This window comes from Budorcas taxicolor, chromosome 23, assembly GCF_023091745.1.
Source record: "Budorcas taxicolor isolate Tak-1 chromosome 23, Takin1.1, whole genome shotgun sequence".
Lineage (NCBI taxonomy): Eukaryota > Metazoa > Chordata > Mammalia > Artiodactyla > Bovidae > Budorcas > Budorcas taxicolor.
The window spans coordinates 43,879,721-43,899,170 of NC_068932.1; positions in this window are offsets into that span (position 1 = coordinate 43,879,721).

Here is a 19,450-nt window from a genome sequence, read left to right on the forward strand (position 1 = left end):
CTTAGCGACTGAACAACAATAACAACTCTAATATGTGGCCAACTGTAGCGGAAAATGGGGGAAAACAGAATACGTAACCTCGAACAGTAACGTGATACAGATAAAATTTCGTTTGGGGCCAAGACTTGCCTGATTCACAGATTCCTGGACCCTAAGAAGGGCTACAGCTTGAGGTCAGTATGCTGTGCCAGCCGACCATCCCCCAGGGCACTGAAGCTGGAGGGAACCTTGCAAGGGAGGGGCCCTCCTCTCAGGATGTCCTGCCTACCGACTCGAGACATGCTTCCAGGGCTTAGAGAATCTACCAGGCTCTGGGATCATCGGGAAAGGATGAGCCTGCCTGGGGTCTGACTGAGCTGCTCTCTGGGAGGAGACACTTAGGATGAGATGGGGTTCAGGTCCTAAGCAGCTCAGCCAGCACCCTGCTGAACACAGTCCCCGTCCTGGACGGAAACCCTCAGGACCTTCCTCCCCCGGGGCCACAGGCAGGGAGGTCTCTCCCCCAGAACCAGACAGTTGCCGGAGGGCGGCCGCTGCGAACCACGGCTCCAAGCCACTCTCTAGAGGAGTGAACAGTGTGGAGAATTTGAACATATGTGACAGCACGCAGCTGACGCGCACAAGCATTCCACGCAGCCTTTATTCCAGGGCCTCGTGAGCTATTTTTATTCTCCACCGAAACACTGCCAAGGGGATCCACAAAGGAAAACGAGTGCACGATAGAGCCGCTCTGGCTACTCCGGCCGCACATGGTTACAAGAGGAACCGGCGCAAGGCACGCGGTCTGCTGCCTTCCCCGAGACAAAGGTCACCAAACAGAGCACTCGAAATTATCTGAGTTCAAGCACTTTTTTTAAAAAGAAAGAAAAAAGGAAGACAGGCACACAAGTGGCCTTTAAATGGACATGCAATTTTCTTACTCACCTCTGCTGCCTGTGATATTCTACAACCCCTGTGTGTGTCACGTGTGTGTCATAGCCCACCTGCAATACTGGTTCTGAGCAAGTAACCTGCTTGAAACTCCACCTTGGGAAGAAGTGGTCATGCTTAAGGAAAAGAGAAAGTTCTGGAACCATGATCTCTGCCTGCAATTATGTGCTGGGCAGTCATGCAGAAGATCATGCATGTCCCGTGTAGGCAGAGCCGTGACCAAGGAGGGCAAGGAAGCCAGGAGAGATTTCAGATGGATAAAAGCGTTTCTCACAGTTAAGGACGGGCTGTCGGTGGATGTCAGCCAGACGCCCCCCGCCCCCAATGTAGGGGGCACAGTCCAGTCAGGAGACCCCCTTGAGCAATGGGGCAGGAGCACTAAAAAGTGAAGGCGGGGGAGGGACATTCGGTCTCAGACCTGCAGATACTTTTCCCCTGCTCTAGAACCTTCCAGCCTGCCCCAGAGGTGTGCCCCAGGACAGCCCCCCACCAGCCCCTACTGGCCCCAGGTTGCCCGAGACCCTCGTAATTCTGAATTCTCACGGGATTCCTGCGGAGGGAAACAGCCCTGGTATGATCCACTTTATTTTCACTCAAAACATCCTTCCTGGGACCATCCCAATAAGCTGAGCATACTATTTTCAACTGAGGCCTTGGCATTGTTTAGGAATGTTTTCAGGACTAAGTAAATTGCTAAAGCAAACATCTTATTTTTGTCTCCTAGGACAGCCAAGCTGGGTAAAAATATTTCCTGCCGGGACTTCCAGTGGAACGGCCCCCTCTGGTGGAACCGTCTAAGCAGACACTCGGATCAGGGAAAAAGGCTCTCGCTCTGGACACGGGGGTGTGGGACACCCACATGTTCCCTGGGGGTGGTGTCTGCTTCTGGTATGCAACGCCCCCCACACCAGGAGCTCAGGAAATGTTCCCTTTCCTGCTAGCAACCTGCTTCGAGGCACAGCCAACGTGTGAAACCAAAAACCAACTCTCTTGCTCTCTGCTGGAGAACACAGATCCCAGTCCTTTATCAGGGCAGCCTGGGACTCAGCCCCGTGGTGATCAGGGCGTGGGAGAGGAGAAAATGGTCCAGAGAAACAGAGCAGTGGGATCGGACACTCCCCAACCAGGGCCAAAGGCACTGAGGCTGGCACTCTGGGGCCCGATGCACGCCGCAGCCGGTCCAGCCCCTGGGGCCACGGCCACGTGTGCAGCTCCGCTGGGAGCAGAGCTGCAGCGGGACCAGCGTCCACAGTCCGAGCAGCGTCCACAGTCCGAGCACCATTCTCCATGTTTGCAGCATCGCCTCCTCCCTTTTCAGTCTCGGGAAGTAGGTTATTAGCATCAGGGTCCCCACTCCCTAATGTTATAGCACTGTAGTCCCCACACTGGCCTCTGTGGCAGAGACAAAGCTCATGGGCGTCTGTTAGTATTTTCAAAAGGCCAGATGGGGTGGTGGTGGGAGGGGGAGGGGTGTGCCGCTGAGGCCCACCGTCTACACGCCCCAGCTATGGATAATCAGAGAGAAGGTGGCCCTGAACTGGAAGTGGGGGCGCCCAGGAGTGATACATCAAGGTCGCAAACTTCAATTTTCTTTAGGTGCCCTAATGCTTTTGTCACTACATTTTTAAATGAAGGGGTCCTTAGCATTTAGGAATGTAAACTGAACCCGTTTATTGATGCCAGGAAATAATGGCAAGGCTCTGCTTTAACGTGGCCTGCACAGGAAATGGGACTGGCCCTTCATGGATGATGTGGATGTCTGGTACAAGTTTCCTCTGCTTTCGTGTATGTGAGATCCTCTGTCTGTAACATGCAAGGGCTTTCCCTGGTGGCTCTGACAGTAAAGAATCCGCCTGCAGCACGCGAGACGTGGGTTCGATCCCTGGGTCGGGAAGATCCCCTGGAGAAGGGAATAGCTACCCACTCCACAGAACAGAGGAGCCTGGAAGACTGCAGGTCTGTGGAGTCGCAAAGAGTCGGGCAAGACTGAGCAACTAACACCTTCACTGCCATCTGTAAGATGGGGGCAGCGTCATCCACTTTGCAGAGCAGCTGTGGGGACTGGAGGGTGAAGCAAATTCTTAGCACATGGGGGAGCTTGTTCTGAGTGATGTTCCTGGTGGCCCCAAGGGCGGCAGGTGGGCAGCCAGATGGGCTCCAGGGAGCAGGCCAGCACCCTGGAGAGGACACCACCCACTGCAATGCTGAGCACCACACATCCCATCAGCTGCAACCTGGACTTTCACCACCATAGACCGCGCTCAACAGACAACATGGGTTGACCCAAAACGGAACAGTGAGCAGATGACCCACCATCCTCCTCCGTGGGAAGAGGTCTGGAAAGCTGATCATGTGTTACTCCAAGCACATTTTTGACATGGAACGAGGGTGGGAGATGGCTCTAGTGGGCCGAAACATCCTATCTAGGAAATTCGTATGATCTCCTCCTCAGTAAGCCTTGTGTAGGCCCGTCACACCGCGAGGAGGAGTGCCCATTTGCTCACAGGCCTGACTCCGGCCACACAAGGAACCCAGAAGAGGCAGCAAGGGCTCCAGCACAGCCACGCCCTGGGCAGTCCTCAAATGGAATCCTTCCTCACGGAGGCGACCCCGCTAAGTTCTTCTCAATACACACAAAAACTGGGGTAAAAGATCTAGGCCCTTGGCTTCCCGGCAGTAGTAAAAAATTAATTGCCACATAAAATTGCTGATTCCTACCAAATGAAGCTCTACGATTTATCAACTCCTGGATGGCACAAACTCAATAGTGGTTTAACTGCATCACCTAAGTTATTGCTGTGTTTTGTATCAGTGACAGCTTTACTGGGAATGAAAGTTTTGCAAATTCAATTCTTGCAGGGCAAACTTTGAAAGTAAACAAAGGCATTAAGCAGACCCAGGTCCCCTCACCCCCTGCAGCTGTGTCACACAGATTCTCAAAGCCAGAGGGTATCTGGAAGGACAAGATTTTCCTAGCACAGGCCTGGGGTGGGGACTCATGAGGCTCACTTGCACCAGAATCACTCCCCACCCCCTCCCAGGGGTGCTGCCCTCTGACACCCTGGAACCGCGGGCCCTCTGACTTTTAGAACCCATCCTAATAGTTCAATTTTGCCTACTTGAAGGAACTCCGGAATTAAAAATTCATGGAAATAAATCATTGCCGATTGCTTTTTCATTTTTAGCCAGGACAATACATCTATAAATGGCATATCCGCTGCACCAGACAATTAGGTGAAGACCAACACTGGGGCTTCCCAGGTGGCACTGGTGGGAAAGAATCTGCCTGCAACGCAGGAGACCCGAGTTTGATCCCTGGGTCGGGAAGATCCCCTGGAGAAGGGCATGGCAGCCCACTCCAGTATTCTTGCCTGGGAAATCCCATCGACAGAGGAGCCTGGTGGGCTACAGTCCAGGGGGGTCACAAAGAGTCGGACATGACCAAGCACACAATGCCAGGCTCCTCAAGACGCTCTGTGCCAGTGACTTCCCAGCGCTTCATGGGTTACGACTGCTGCCTTCCTCACCTAATTCCACATTTGTTGGACTGAAATGGGTTGATCTTTTTCTAATTTGAATCAGGGTAGATTACTTTCCTGTTTATCCACAATCAGTGGAACATGCAAGTTTCACTCAAGCTTTAAGTTTAGTTCTTCCCAACTCCTGATAATGAGGCTTTTGGAGGAAAAAAAACTTTCCTTTTCTTTTTGGGGGGGGGGGCAAACTTGGGGTAGCGGGTTCTTAAGGAGAATTCTGTAACACTCACTGATACTTCTTTATAGCCCTCGCTCTCAAAAGGGAAGCACCCCAAATTAAACTCAATAATTTTAATTACATTAAAAACACACCAGTATTGGGACTTCCCCTGGCAGAACAGTGGTTAAGACTGCCTTCTAATGCAGGGCATGCAGCTTTCATCCCCGGTTGGGTAACTAGGATCCCACATGCTGCAAGGCATGGTCAAAAAAACCCAAACAACAAACAAACAAGAAACAGCAGTGTCACAACCCGCTGTATAAACGGGCTTTATTTTCTATTTGTATATTCAGAACAGAGGCTCTGAATCCATTCTACAATCTTATTCTTACGGAAACCGTGAAATACAAAGCAGAGGCTGGTTTCTTAAAAAAAAAAAAAAAAATCAGAGAAGTTACTGGTGTCCAGGCTGTTGATTTTCCCCATTTCTGGCTGCACTCCAATCTGTCCCTTTGTCACCCTCGGCCCCTCCCTGCCCAGGGACTGAAGAAGCATTGGGGGGGTGGTGGCGGGGGGAGGGTGGTGCACGCGGAGATACAGCCTGGGTTTGTGGTCAAGGTCACAGGAAGAAGAAAGAATGAAAACTTTCTGGTTTGGTCACTTGGCTCAAAGCTGGTTTTGTTCTTTTCTTCTTTCTTGGCCAAGTTTTGCATATTTCGGGTTTTAGTTTCACAACCTTCCCTTCCTCACTGGTTTTACTACTGAGCGGAGAACACTCTCTCATGATGATCTTCAAACACCCCCACAGGTAACCACAGCCGCTTCATGTGCAATGCGAGACGCTCGGAGGACGCGAGCTCTGTGAGTGGTGATGCAGTGTTCACCACCGGAAACACACCGAGTCATCCCGTGTCACGGGCCAGACGCCACTCGCTACAGAAACTGCGGATCAATCAGGAGGCAGCTTCAGAGAACACCAGGGATCTCCCAGGTTCGGCGGCTGGGAGGGGAAATCAGGTCTCGGGAGAACACAAACAAAATGCCCATGAACAGCCCCTCTCCCTGCCACGAGCTATATTATCTGGAATGTTCTCTGACCCTGGCGTCTGATCCTTCCAGGAAGGCCAAGACATCCTGAGAGCCCAGATGGAAATCCTGCAACCCTGGGGCTCTGCTGAGCTCATGACCCCGCAGGGCCTGCCCCCTGGGATGGCTGGCTCACTGTGAGGCAGTCTGGTTTCCACCTTTCTCTGTGGGCATAATCAAGGGAGAGTCATCATGTAAATCAGCTCACCTGGCTGTAAATGACTTCAGCAAAAATACAAGCAGCAGCCACTGCCCTGGGGCTGCTGGTGTCATCACTGGCTAGTGGAAGCCCCTGGGAGGCTCGGGCCAGGGGAGCCGCTCAAGTGAAACTTGGAGCCAGTAAAAGGATGCCACATGTGTGCCCCTGGGCACCCAGCTCCCGGATTTTGAATCCGTGGGTCTCTGAGCTGTGAACTAAGTGGGGGGTCCAGAGAAAGGGTGGGTGGGCGCGTCAAGTTAGAAGCGGTGCGCACTGGCTCAGTGGGCTGCCCCAGCAGAAAAATCCTCCTGAAGCTTAAGACTCAAGGTAACATCTGTTTAGCCTCCACTGAAGAAAGGGAGTGATATGTGTGGGGCGGGGGGGTAGGGGATGTGTCACTTCCTCTGTGGTCCTGCCTGGCTTGCCAGGTGAGGCTCATGGACAGCTCTCAGACAGATGACTCTGAGCTCAACACCCAGGCTGATGTTGGCAGAGGGATGTCAGAACCTTGAGCCCGTACTGTGCTTGCATTAAATGCAGCAGCTGGACACAGCTAGCTGCCCCTCTGCTAGGCCATGGCCGAGACCCTCTCCCAGCAGAGAGGACTAGTGCAATGGTCTGCAAAACCTCTAGTCCAGACTGATCTGCCTCCTCAATTTTTAGGTGCACCCATGGGGCTGGGTGGTACCAGACACACCAGGTGAGGAAGCAGGGCTCCCTGTCCTTGGGGAGAAGTCCAAGGGAGAGGCAGATACACGAAAATGCCGAAAAAGTGGGGTGAGGAGCGTCCCTGGTGGTCCAGTGGCTAAGACTCCATGCTCCCAATGCAGAAGGCTCGGGTTTGATGCCTGTTCATGGAACTAGATCCCACATGCCACAACTAAGCCGTAGCACAGTCAAGTAAATAAATTAAACAAACACGCACAGTGTGGTGATGCTGCTGTGCGTGAGGGCTGGTGACAGAAGTGGACGACTGGGGCGGTCCCACTGCAGGAGGTCTGAACGGTGGAGAAGGCTGATTCCTGAGGACAGAGGGCTGACTCTCATCCCTTATGGGCGAGCTCTGAGACTCTGCAGCCCTCCACACCTCGATTCCTCATCCATCAAAGGAGCCACCTCTCTGGGACTGCAACAACAGAATGAGGAAGGGTTGAGTCCAGGATGTGGCAGCCCTCAGTACTTCACTTATGCCTCAGGGTGACCCGAGGGGATTCCAGAATCTTCCAAAAGAGACTCTGTGCCTGGGAACGTCCATGGTCAGGGAGCAGTGACTGCCTCTGACTCCCTGGATGGTCTTTCTAGCTCCATGGAAAAGTCTGTGATGAACGGAACCCCAGCAAGGGCCCGAGACTCCTGAAAGTCCTCAGACCTAGGGCAGCATGAGGTCAGACCCAGTCAACACCGGGTCTGAGGGACAGGACTGCGCACCCAAGGACAGCGACTCCATGGGGTGGCTTGTCACTTGCTGGCCAAGTTTCACCTTTAAAGCATCTTTCGTTTGAAAAAGCCCACAAGAAATGGCTCCCACACAACCCATAATCCCGTCTACTCATGAGAAAACCAGCAGACAAGCCACAACAGAAGGACAAGCCCACAGAAAACACACGACCGGACACTTCAAAACTGCCCTGGTCAGCAAAAGCAAGCCGAGCCTGAGACACGGCCACAGCCGAGAGGAGCTGTGAAGGGGCCACAAGGAATAAATGTCACGTGGCGTCACGGATAGGGGCCCCGACAGAAGGACAGCAGGTAGCCTGCATATGAGATGGAGCTCAGAGAGCAGCTTGTCGACACCGGCTTGTGCGCTGGAATAAATGTACGACAGTGACGTAAGGCGCATTAGGAGCAGAGAAATGGGGCGGGTTAAGTGGGAACTCTATGCCAATCCCCAACTTTTCTAAAAGTGTTCCAGAAAACAACGAGCATTTAAAAAGGAAAAGTCAGTCCTGTACGTGCCATTTCTCACCGTATCAACAACTGCCTCTCACCATCTTGGTAACTATGTTTCAGGCAGCAAAATGTGGTGCGTGCGTCCTAAAACGTGGGGCGCACCTAGCCTGCCCAGGCCACCTGGGCCCTCTGCGGGAAGCCAGCAAGCGCGGGGTCAGCCCCCAGGAGCCTGCGAGCTGCAGGCCCCTCAGTACCTGACGGGGCCTGGTCAGGCCTCGCAGCGCCCACTCGCTCAGAACCCACATCTCAGCAACATCGGGCGACGCCAGTCACCCACAACATCCGGGTGCGTCTCACCTTGGCCAGTGTGTCCAACGAGGCCACAGGAACCAAAGTGGGGGTAACAACTGCCCTCCACGGGGCAGCAACCCCAACGATGAGACTCCAAATGCTCGGGGCGGGGCAAGAGTCCTGCCCCAGGGACCTTCCTGGTGTGTGGACAAGTCCTGTCCACCAACGTCCCCTGAGCCCCTGCTGGGCAGAGGGCAAGCACCACAGAACGACTCTCCCAGTTCAGGCATCCGAACTTACTTACGTCTGCACTTTTTACCACCAAACTAAAAATAATGTACAGAGAGAACAACAGAAATCAAAGGAAACGGTTAACCTGCACGTACAATCCCACCGTCCTGTTTCTCTCAAAGCAATAAGGTGCTTTAGGGAGCAAAGAAAATATTATGTATACTTTAAATGGGCTTCCCAAGTGGCTCAGATGGAAAAGAATTTGCCTGCCAGTGCAGGAGACTCGGGTTTGACCCCTGGGTCGGGAAAATTCCCTGGAGAAGGAAGTGGCAACCACTCCAGTATTCTTGCCTGCTGGGCTATGATCCAAAGGGTCTCAAAAGAGGCAGACAGGACTGAAGGAATGAACCACAACAACATTTTAAATAACTAAAGGTTTAGTGATCAAAGGAAAAGAGAACTTTCCTCCTGAAAGAGAGTCTAGAAGCCCCGATGGTGTATGAGGCACAGTGGAAAGAAGATCAGAGTCACAGGCTCATCTCATGGGGCTGCTGAGAATGCCCAGCCTCCTGGACCGAGGAGGGGGGCTTCCAGGCCCTGGCCCAGACAGCTGCCCTGGTTCCTCAGACCGGCCGGAGAAGTCCCTTGACGCCCACCCCCAACACAGAGGGCTTCCTGAGCCATCCCTCTCGGCCCCAAGGGAGTCTGGGATGCTCAGGGTTTTGGGGAGGCATTCATCGCGTCACCAAGTCCTTCGCAACCTGGAGGCCGGGCTCTCTTGGCCCCCAGGGGAGGCCCAGGGCCTGCCCGTCCCTGTGACCCCAGCTCCCCCTCAGCAAACACTCCAGGCCCATCTCTTTCCGCGTGAGGCTTGGGTTCCCTCTGGACTCCCAAGCCTTGACCTTGGACCACGCACTTCATCTCTGTTCCTTCAGCTCCTGATCAGCAAGATAAGCCCCCAAAGGATGAAATGGAGCGATGCCCACGAAGAGCCTGGGCAATGCGGGTACCTACCACCCCTCCCAGCAAACAGCTGCCAGGGCGGCTGCTTCCACTCAGCCGTCCCACGGCTGAGGCTCCCTGGTCCCCTTCCTTGTCACCGAGGGAAGGCCTCCTCCAGGAGCTCCAACGGTGGGGGCCCTTCGGCTGGCAACGCCGGTCCCGCAGAGCAACGGCATCCCAGTTCTGGAAGGTTTTAAATTCCAGAATCAGGGTAAGTCTAATCTACAGAACATCGACAACAATGAGGCTCAGCCAGCACGCACTTGCTCAAAGTTTCCATGTAGGCAATTCTATTTTCCAGTATTAAATTCCTAAGCTACGACACGGTCACTTCTGTTTGTTTTGCTATTTAATCAGGAAATGGAGACTTCTGCTGACTAAACCTCCTTTTTAATGGAGGTTCTACACAGAATATTTTGTTTGCCTGCCCCTCTGACACTCACCCCAAAATTGATCAGAAACCGAAGATGTGTAATTATTTCCTTTACTGCATCATTTCAAAAAGATAAAAACAGAACACTAACACCTCTTAACAAATTGAGTGCTGTGGAAAGATTAAAAGTTACCGTTTCTAAATTAACTATGGAGAAATCTATAAGTATTGGTTCATTAATTGTAAAACTCATACTAACTTCAGGTGTTAATGATAGGGAAAACTGGGTACAGGGCATATGGCAATCTTTGTATTATCTTCTCAATTTTTCTGTGAAACGTAAAAATACATATATATGTAAAATTGATCGAAAAATATTAAATCAAAGAAAAAAAAGTTACCCATTCTTCACCCTGACACTGTATTCCTGTAAAGAATAATCCCACACTGGCAGGGATTACCTGCTTTCTACCCTCCCGAGCACACATGCTCTGTGTGTTCAAGCACTATTCCATTAGCGTCCAGAAGAGTCTATGGACGGAGTTGGGGGTGGGGAGGAGGGGTAGGCACGGTCAGGGTAGCAGCAGGCAGGCTGGCAGAAACCAGGTGATGGGGGAGGGGTATCCACAAACCTCAGAGCTTGTTGAAGGCTAACAGTCCTTGGCATCGGACTAGAGGGGCCAACCAGGGATTTGGGGAAAAATGAGGAAATACACGCAGAACGCCACCGACGGAGGAAGTGGAGAAGCCTGCTAACAAATGGGTCGTTTATGTAGTAAGCGTGAGCCGGTGTGGGGCAGGAAATTAATCCAACATGCTGAAGACTCGCGTTTCAATTTCTGGAACAAGGCAGGGGAACCCACCCACCCCTCAAAAGTGAAGTCAGACCAGAAAGATGGCAGTAAAAACTTACAAGACTCAAACTGAAACAGAGCTAATGGTGATGACAACCGGCCAAGGAGCCAGAGAAGGGGCCCGTCAAGCCAGGTTTTTAAGAGCCCTTCAGAGAGGCCAGGCTGACGGGAACAGCAAAATAAAAACCCTTAACAGATCAGACAATAAATCTCTGAAGCCAGAGCGAGCAGGGCAACATTTTCCCTTCAACAAGAAAACGATCAGCAGAAAGCGACTCCCCAGAAATGGACACTGCGCTGTCCACGGCTCCCCACAACAGATACCACACCTTTGCAAAGATGTCCACCCGGCGCTGCGACTTCAGCATGAGAGCAGGAAACGCAATCTGGCAACATCTATGGGGAGAAGGAGCCAAAACAGTCGGCTGCGCACAGATGTAGAAGCTGGAGCACTTGGGAGAAGGAAGACGGGCGGTCAGGACCGGCGCCTCCCCTCCAAGCTGCGAGGGTGGCCGGGCCGTGCCCACGATGCATGCCGCCTCAGGGCCTGGGCACCGGCTTTTATAGCCAGATGCTGGACACCAGGACAGAACCCGGGCCCAGAGGAGAAAAGTTCAGGAAGTAACAGATGCCAATTCCTGGGCCCGTCACACACCAGCCTCCGCTCCCCATGGGAAGTGGGGAGCCCCCCAACACTGTCCACCACCAGGGGCCGGGTGACCGTCTGGGACTCTCAAAGGGAGTCTTGGGGTGACTTGGGGTGACAGGTCTCCCCACCTGGCCTTGAAGGGCCTCAACGCTCAAATCATTAAAAAGCTGCTCTCAGAGATGTGGTGTATTCCCCTTGATAGGTGCTTCAGGACCAAATATTTTATCAGCAAGGCCCCCAGTCATGAACAGAATCGCTGCCTGCAGTTTTGGCAATCATTACCGAAGCCATTACTTAAACTGTTGGATGCAATAAATAGAGTCAGGACAGAACAGCGAGCCGCCGAGTTCCACCTCTGGAGCCCGAGAACACTGCGTCAGAAAAGGAATATAGCTCCGCTGGCTCCAAATGAGCTGGCTGGGTCTTCAGTCAAACCCCACCTGAGAAATTACCCTGAAGACTCCATCCCATGGTTGCACTTCTGGGGGCCACTGCAGTTAAGTTTTGATAATTGTTTTTTCCTTAATCTCAAGTTGATGATATCCCCTTAGAAGCCCCAAAGCATCACATTTCTCCAATGCCTTCCGCATCGCTTTCACATTGGCACTTTACCGTAAAGTGAACGTATTGATGGGATTGGAAACCAGTTTTCACACAGGCAACAATTTTCATGTGGCAAGCCAAATGTCTTGATTCCTACATTTGTTTGTGCGTGCTAAGTTGCTTTGTGCATGTGTGCGTGATTGCTTAGTGTCCAACTCTTTGCAACTCCATGGACTGTGGCCCGCCAGGCTGCTCTGTCCATGGGATTATCTAGGCAAGAATAGTAGGTTGCCATTTCCTTCTCCGGGGGTCTTCCCAACCCAAGGATCAAACCTAGGTCTCATGTCTGAGTTGCTTCAGTCATGGCCAACTCTTTGTAACCCCATGGACTGTGGCCCGCCAGGCTCCTCTGTCCACGGGATTCTCCAGGCAAGAGTAATACTGGAGCGGGTTGCCATGTCTTCCTTCAGGAGCCCTTCCAGAACACGGAAGGGAAGCCACGTCTCTTAGGTCTCCTGCACTGGCAGGCGGGTTCATACCACTGGTGCTATCTGGGAGTCTTTGATTCCTACAGGGGTTACCTAGTATTATGGCTACCAAAGGTTTTTTTTTTTCCTCCTAAAGAAAGATAAAAGAAAGATGTTTTTTTAGAATACAGGTTCAGTATGACTTGCAATCTGCAACACGCTTGCTGGAGTGGATACAAGTGACCCGAGAAAGAACACTCCCCCCAGCCAGGGCCAGGTGCTGGGCTGGGAGGCTGGGAAACGCCCTCTCACCCAGGCCACAGGACAGTCTGTTCTCGACCACAGGCCACACATAGAATCAGTTCCTGAGAGTTCTCAGGGACTTGCCCAAGTCTAGTCTCCAGCCCGAGTCTCCTGGACCCTGATCCTGAAACGTGTCTGACAACATAGGATGCTGAGTGTCACCCGGGCATCTTCAGGCTTCCCCAACCCTGTTCACATTCAGCTGGTGAATCCTTCCCTGTCGGGGGCTGGCCTGCACATTATTGTATGTTTAGCCGCATTCCTGACTCTTAAGTGTCTGTAGCACCCCCTATCCCCACAGAACCACCAGAAAGGTCTCCGGGCATCGAATTAGTACCAGCGGGGACAACACTGCCAGGCTTTGTGATGGAAGTGGGCCCAGACTTTCTCACCAGGGCACGTGGCTGTGGTCAGAGGGCGACACGCAGTGTGCAAGTTCACCCGTGGCCTCTCTGCGGGGCCAGCAAGGTCCCTGCAAGGCTAAGTGGGGCCACCAGCCTCCTCACCCCCGTTCTGAGACCCTCTAGCTCTGCAGGGCTCCCACGACCACCAGGCCCTCGGGGTGGGCGTGCTGATAACGCTGCAGCATGAGGGCACCCAGCTGGAAACGGGAAGATCACCTCCTCATTATCGCTATTTTTAGACTACAGAAAATTCTGACCCAGTGTGACCATTTGTCTCAGGAGGCATTCCATAAAAAGCCACACATATATTTTCAATGCCGAGGGTCTAAGAGATACCTTCTACTCTGCAGAACTTTTTGGCAAAATGACAGATCTTTCTTTCAGAGATGTTATGGGGAGGGAGGTGGGAGGGGGGTTCATGTTTGGGAACACATGTAAGAATTAAAGATTTTAAAATTAAAAAAATAAAAAAACAAAAAACAAACAACCAAAAAAAAATTTCCTTTTAAAACAGCTTCAGGAATTTCCCTGGTGCTCCAGTGGTTAAGAGTCCACCTTGCAATGCAAGGGACGCCAGTTAGATCCCCGATCTGGGAAGATTCCACATGGCACAGAGCAGCTAAGCCAGCGGGCCACAACTACAGAGCCCACATTGCTTTAACTACTGAAGCCTGGGGACCTAGAGCCCGTGCTCCACAGCAAGATAAGCCCTCTTACTGCAACTGGAGACTAGCCCCTGCTCGCCACAACTAGAGAAAGCCTGCTGTGCAACAATAAAGACCCACGACAGCCAAAAAAACAAAAATAAAGAAATCTTTAAACAACCTCAACACTGTTCATGGGACTTAGGGGCCAATGTATAAATGACCACCTTGGCCCCAGCTGAGGAGAACAAAGTCTTGGACTGCTGATTCCCGGGGACATGTAGCATCACCTAAGCGTCATGGGGGGCGGGGGAGGGGGTCACCCTGTATCACTCGCTACCATGGTGACTGTGGGGAGGAGCTGGGGCCGGATTTTCAGGTGTGGTCTTGAGGACAGGCTGTCCATTTGGGAGAATAAGCCCCCAATTCACAGTGGATTTGCCCCTTTCCACTCCTCACTCCTCTAAAAGGAAACTTGGAAGGTAACTGTTCTCCCCAAAATTCCCCTCCCAATACCTCCCTGAGAATCTTAATGAAAAGGTTCAGCAAGCAAGCAATCTAAAGCCACCTAAGAGTTCAGATCCTTTTCTCTCCCTGGAAATAAGTCACATTTCGGGCCTCAGTGTTCTCATCTGAAAAACAAAGAGGGTGACCCGGAGGCCTCCAAAAGTTCCATCCAAACCTTGCACGTTGTGACTTGAAGCCTATGGATCACTTTGCAATTCTGAATGAGAGGAATACAGCCAGAATCACTAAAAGAACAAGCTTAAAGCACCCGCACACAATTTCACGGGACAATATTCTGTGTGACTCAGATCCTGCTCAGGATAAATAATAGAGAGGGGAAGCGTTCTTAGGCTGTAACAGTCATGAGCCAAAGTAACTGCCAGCAAACACACCGCTCATACAGAAGCAGTGTTTTCATTAGGAAAACAGTGGCTACAGGGAGGAAGACAGTGGAACAGCCCAGGGCGAGGAGGGCATCCATACAGCTGGCTGGCCACAGGGGTGACATGGGGTCTTGTCGGGAGGTCATGGCGAGCACTGCCTTTTGGGCTCTGGCGTCAGGGTGGCCCAGGGGTGCGTTCTGAAACACACAGCACTCGTTCACGTTAGTTCTCCCGTGGTTTTTTCTGTGCCTTGAAGCACACCTGTGCCTCCCCGTTGCCCTGGCCCTTTCTGTATATTAACCGGTTAAATCCCCATCACCCAGGGGCAATTCCTCCTCATGGGCTATAAGTTCACAGAGGCAAAGGTGAGCTGCCTGAACCAGGGAGGCCTCCCACACCCAGGACAGCCCAAGGCTATATAAAGCCCCAAAGGCCCAGCAGCAGCAGCAAGACGTATACAGTCACTGACGTCTGTTCATACAGTAGAGCATTACAGAACAGTGGGCAAAACAAACTCCTGCCTGTACGAAACGCAGACCAATCTCACAGACGCAATGCACAAACACTGTAAGTACAAAACAAAGCTAACGTAAGTTGGAAGAGTAACTTTGGGGAGAGAGAGACGGGGCTTGGGGTGGGGTGTGGGGGGTGGTCTTCAAAAGAGACTTCTGAGGGACTAGCCCTAGGTGGGGGTTAAACAGTGTGTTTGCTGTGTAACCTGATCAAGCTGTACACTTCAGTTTGTCCACTCTTTGCACAGTCTGTCTTCATGAAAAATTTAAAGATGAATAAGCAGCTGAGTCCCTTCACTTACCCTAAGCTTTCCTTTCCTCCCCGCAATGAACAGCTGCCTTCCTTCTCAAGCTCCAAATTCCCACAACCCAGATGCTGTGTCCCAACACCAGAGGGAGCACCCACTTCTGGGCGGCGTCCCACTGCCCCAGTCCCAAGGGTGATCCTGAGCCAGGATGTCGAGGACTCAGCCATGTGGCTTCCACTCAGGGGACCGGAGTCCCGTGTTGTTGCCCGGAGGGTGGTACAGGTAGGACTCATGGGGTCCAGCCCCAACTCCACAGCTCCCTCACCAGAGCCATCCCGCCCTGCTCAGCTCACACACCATAGGCAGCTTAAGGAGGAAGAGTTAACCTCTCTTCCAGGTCTGGAAACTTCCGCCCTGCCCATGATTGTCATCACGATGCTGCCCAAGTCCATCCTTCAGCTCTCTCCAGTCCTCACCAAGGAAAACACAGGGATCTGAGAGGCAAGAACCTTGCTGTGAAGCACCAGCTCATTTTTACGAGCCCTCCCGCCAATGACTGCACGTAAAAGGCACATTTAAGCACAAACAAGCCTCACAAAACGAAATGCCAGCCAGGTCAGCACGGCTCTGAAATGACAGAAGGAACAGAAATTGAGTTGTAGCAGGGGTTAAGAATCTGACATCTCTGCTGGCCAGAGGTGGCTCATTTCTCAGGACTGTCTGCTCATTTCCAGATTTCTTCCCATGAGAGTTTGAACATCCAGAAAGGTTTCTTCCTTCCCAGACCCTCTTCTCATCCTTCCCCCTTTAAAGGATCACTTCTGCCAAGAATCATCTGTCTCGCTACTTCCTGCTGCTCCATTAATTACAATAACAAGAAATAACCCTGCAGTGATGTCATCCAAACTTTTACTTCCTGGAGTGAACCAACAGGTCAGCTCGGAGGCCAGCTGCATCATGCCTCCATTTTGCAAACAACAAAATTATGGCTTTTGCCCTCCATGAAAGCTTTTAGGTTTTCAGAGGCACTCGCTCCCAAAGGTTTTACAAGTTAACTAAAAATCAAATGGGTGTCAGGCGCTGCTACCACCAAAATGTAGCTATTGTAAGGGGACAACAAGCTATCGATTGTGTGAAGCTGTGAATGTAGGTTTACATACATAGAGAAAAGCCACACTTTCAAGACACGTGGAACGAGAGGGAGGACACAGCATGAGCGGAGAAGAGGCGGAGTTCTTAGATTCTGGCGTCTGCAGGGACATGAAGGCAGCTGTGGGTGACAGGGACACTCGTGGGGGAGGAAATGCTTCCTTGATGGGTGTGATCAGAATGACAGGGCAGCACTGGGGCCCAGGAAGGATGGATCAGCCTGCCGCGGACTCCAAGCTCCCTGACTGCAGAGAACAGAGCGACTTGCCTCCTTCACAAGGACTGGCAGCCAACGTTGACAGCTACTGTTTTTCTTTTTCTCCTTTATTCTTGGTTGTGCTTGGGTCTTCACTGCTGTGTGGAAGTTTCTCTATTGCAGTGTGGGGGCTTCTCCTGTTGCGGAGCACAGGCTCTGGGGCACCCGGGCTCCAGTAGCTGCAGCCAGAGGATGAGATGGTTGGATGGCATCACTGACTCGATGGACATGAGTTGATGCCTGGTGTGCTGCAGTTCGTGGGGGTCACAAAGAGTCGGACACGACTGTGCGACTGAACTTAACTGGGCTCTCTGCAGCATACAATCTTAGTTGCTCTGTGGCACATGGGATCTTCCCAGATCACGGATGGAACCCGTATCTCCTGCACTGGCAGGTGGATTCTTTACCACCGAGCCACCAGAGAAGCCCTGCCAGGTATTTCTAATTTTCTGAAGGGATCAAAGAATAAAGCTGTGGCCCAATGGCACATGGTGGAAAAGTTCTGTGCTTGGGATTTCTTATGAAAAGGGCTCTCTGGGGCGGGCAAGCAGGAGCCTCCCTGGAAAAAAGGGAACCCAGGTGAGCTGCAGAAATCACTCCTGAAATAGCTGTGTCCAAGGCAACTGCATTCCACAGGCTCAGCATCACTTTGAACACTGCATCAGCCGCAGGTCACCTCTGCAACATCCTGTCTAAACGGGGCCACCACCTGGAGCCTCTCCTGTGAATTCTGTAACTTCAACGTTTGGTTATCTTGGGTTACTGCTTCAAGGGCCAAGTCTGAATCCAGACATCCCTGGATGTAATGTTGGGGGAGGCAGTGAAGGAAACCTACTCTGACCTCATCATCACATTGCCTGTAAGAACCAAAACAGAGCCCCTTCTCGTGGGAGGCCACTCCTGTGCGCTGAAATCAACAGTCAAGGCAACACCTAGGGCTCATTTCCTGGGGTCAGGACAGCGCTCTGTATCACAAGAGGGGAGTACTTTTTGTTCCTAGCAAACTGGAAGTAAGGTCTTGTTATCAAATATATAAATGATTTGCAGCTGAACCTGTTGTGGTCCACAAGGACACTCCGATACTAAGAATTAGACATTCTAGAGGCAGACGATGAGATGGTGGGATGGCATCACCAACTCGATGGACATCAGTTTGAGCAAACTCTGGGGAGTAGGGGAGGACAGAGGAGTTTGGAGTGCTGCAGTCCACGGGTTCGCAAGAGTCAGACATGACTTAGTGATTGAACAACAGTAACAAAATAGCCAATCCACGAGTCTTCAATTTCTACAGCTGTTTTAATCCAAAATGCCTTGGACAGGTCTTCATAAGCTCTACCAGATCAATTCCAAGTCTATGGGGAAAGTGTTAAGGAGACATGGGGGTACAGGCAGGCTGGACTGTAAAGGTGAAGCCTGGGCAGGAGGCAGGTGGGGCAAGTCCACTTTATTGGAGGCAACTCTGGAGCTGCAGCCAGTTCATGCAGGTGGACCCAGGAGCATTTTTTAAAAATATACCAGGGAGCAGGCTCCACAATTCACTTTGACCCATACCAGTGATAACATTTCCTTTTTTTTTTTGCCTCATCCCGAGGCTTATGGAATCTCAGTTCCCTAACTAGGGATTCAATTCACAACCCCTGCAGTAGAAATGTGGAGTCTTACCACTATGCTTCCCTATAGCTCAGACGGTAAAAAAAATCTGCCTGCAATGCAGGAGACCCAGGTTTGATCCCCGGGTCAGGAAGATCCCCTGGAGAAGGTAATGGCAATCCACTCCAGGATTCTTGCCTGGAGAATCCATGAACAGAGGATCCTGGCGGGCTACAGTCCATGGGGTCACACAGAGTCAGACATGACTGAGTGACTAACACTACATTACCACCGGAAAGTTGGTAAAGAATCTGCCTGCAATGCAGGAGACCAGGGTTCAATCCCTGGGTTGGAGAGATCCCCTGGAGAAGGAAATAGCAGCCCACTTCAGTATTCTTACCTGGGAAATCCCACGGACAGAAGAGCCTGGTGGGCTACTCCACGGGTTGCACAGAGTCGGATACGACTTAGCAACTAAACTACCACCAGCCCACTGGGGAAGTCCCTATAATGTTCTTTCTTGAATTCTGTCTTCCTACTGTGGATCATGGCCAGGCAATTTCTTCCAGGCCAACCAGAAAACTGGGGGAAGAACATCCCAACCTCCATCCCTAGGTGGGTCAATTTTCCCCACCCTCCACCCAGAGTCCAGAAGCTGTGAGCGGGGCTCCTGGCTTGTCGAGGCCCCCGGTCCCTTGCAGGGGGAAGACTGGAGGAGCAGCGCCTTCCACGGTGTCTGCTGACTCTGACATCAGCCAGCGTCCCCCACAGTGCCAGGCACCCCTCAGGGAGCCTTAATGGATCCAAACTTGGGGAGGGGGGCCCACCCTTCAGTCTCGTGGACGCCACACCCTCCACGCTCTCCTCCCATAACAGTGGACTGGTTTCAATAAGATATGAAGAAACAATGAGGAAAGACCGTTTTGAAACAGCCTATTATACACAGAAAATTAAAGCAAGCCCTGGCTCCAAACAGAAGGGTGGGCCACACACTAGCATGCATTAATTATTAATTCTCCAGCAGCGTCCCAGTGTGAACCAAGGCGCCTGTTCCCAGAGGGCAACGTTCTCACTGACAGAAGAAGACCGAAGTACCTATAACGGGCGTTCATCTGAATAGAATCAGTTCCAGAATAAGGAGGGGTGACTATTTCAACAGTGAGTTTATTTACAGGGCATTTTCTCTGATGAAGCCAGGGAGACTCATTTTAGAAACCACAGCCTTTCTCCCGTGACAAAGCCC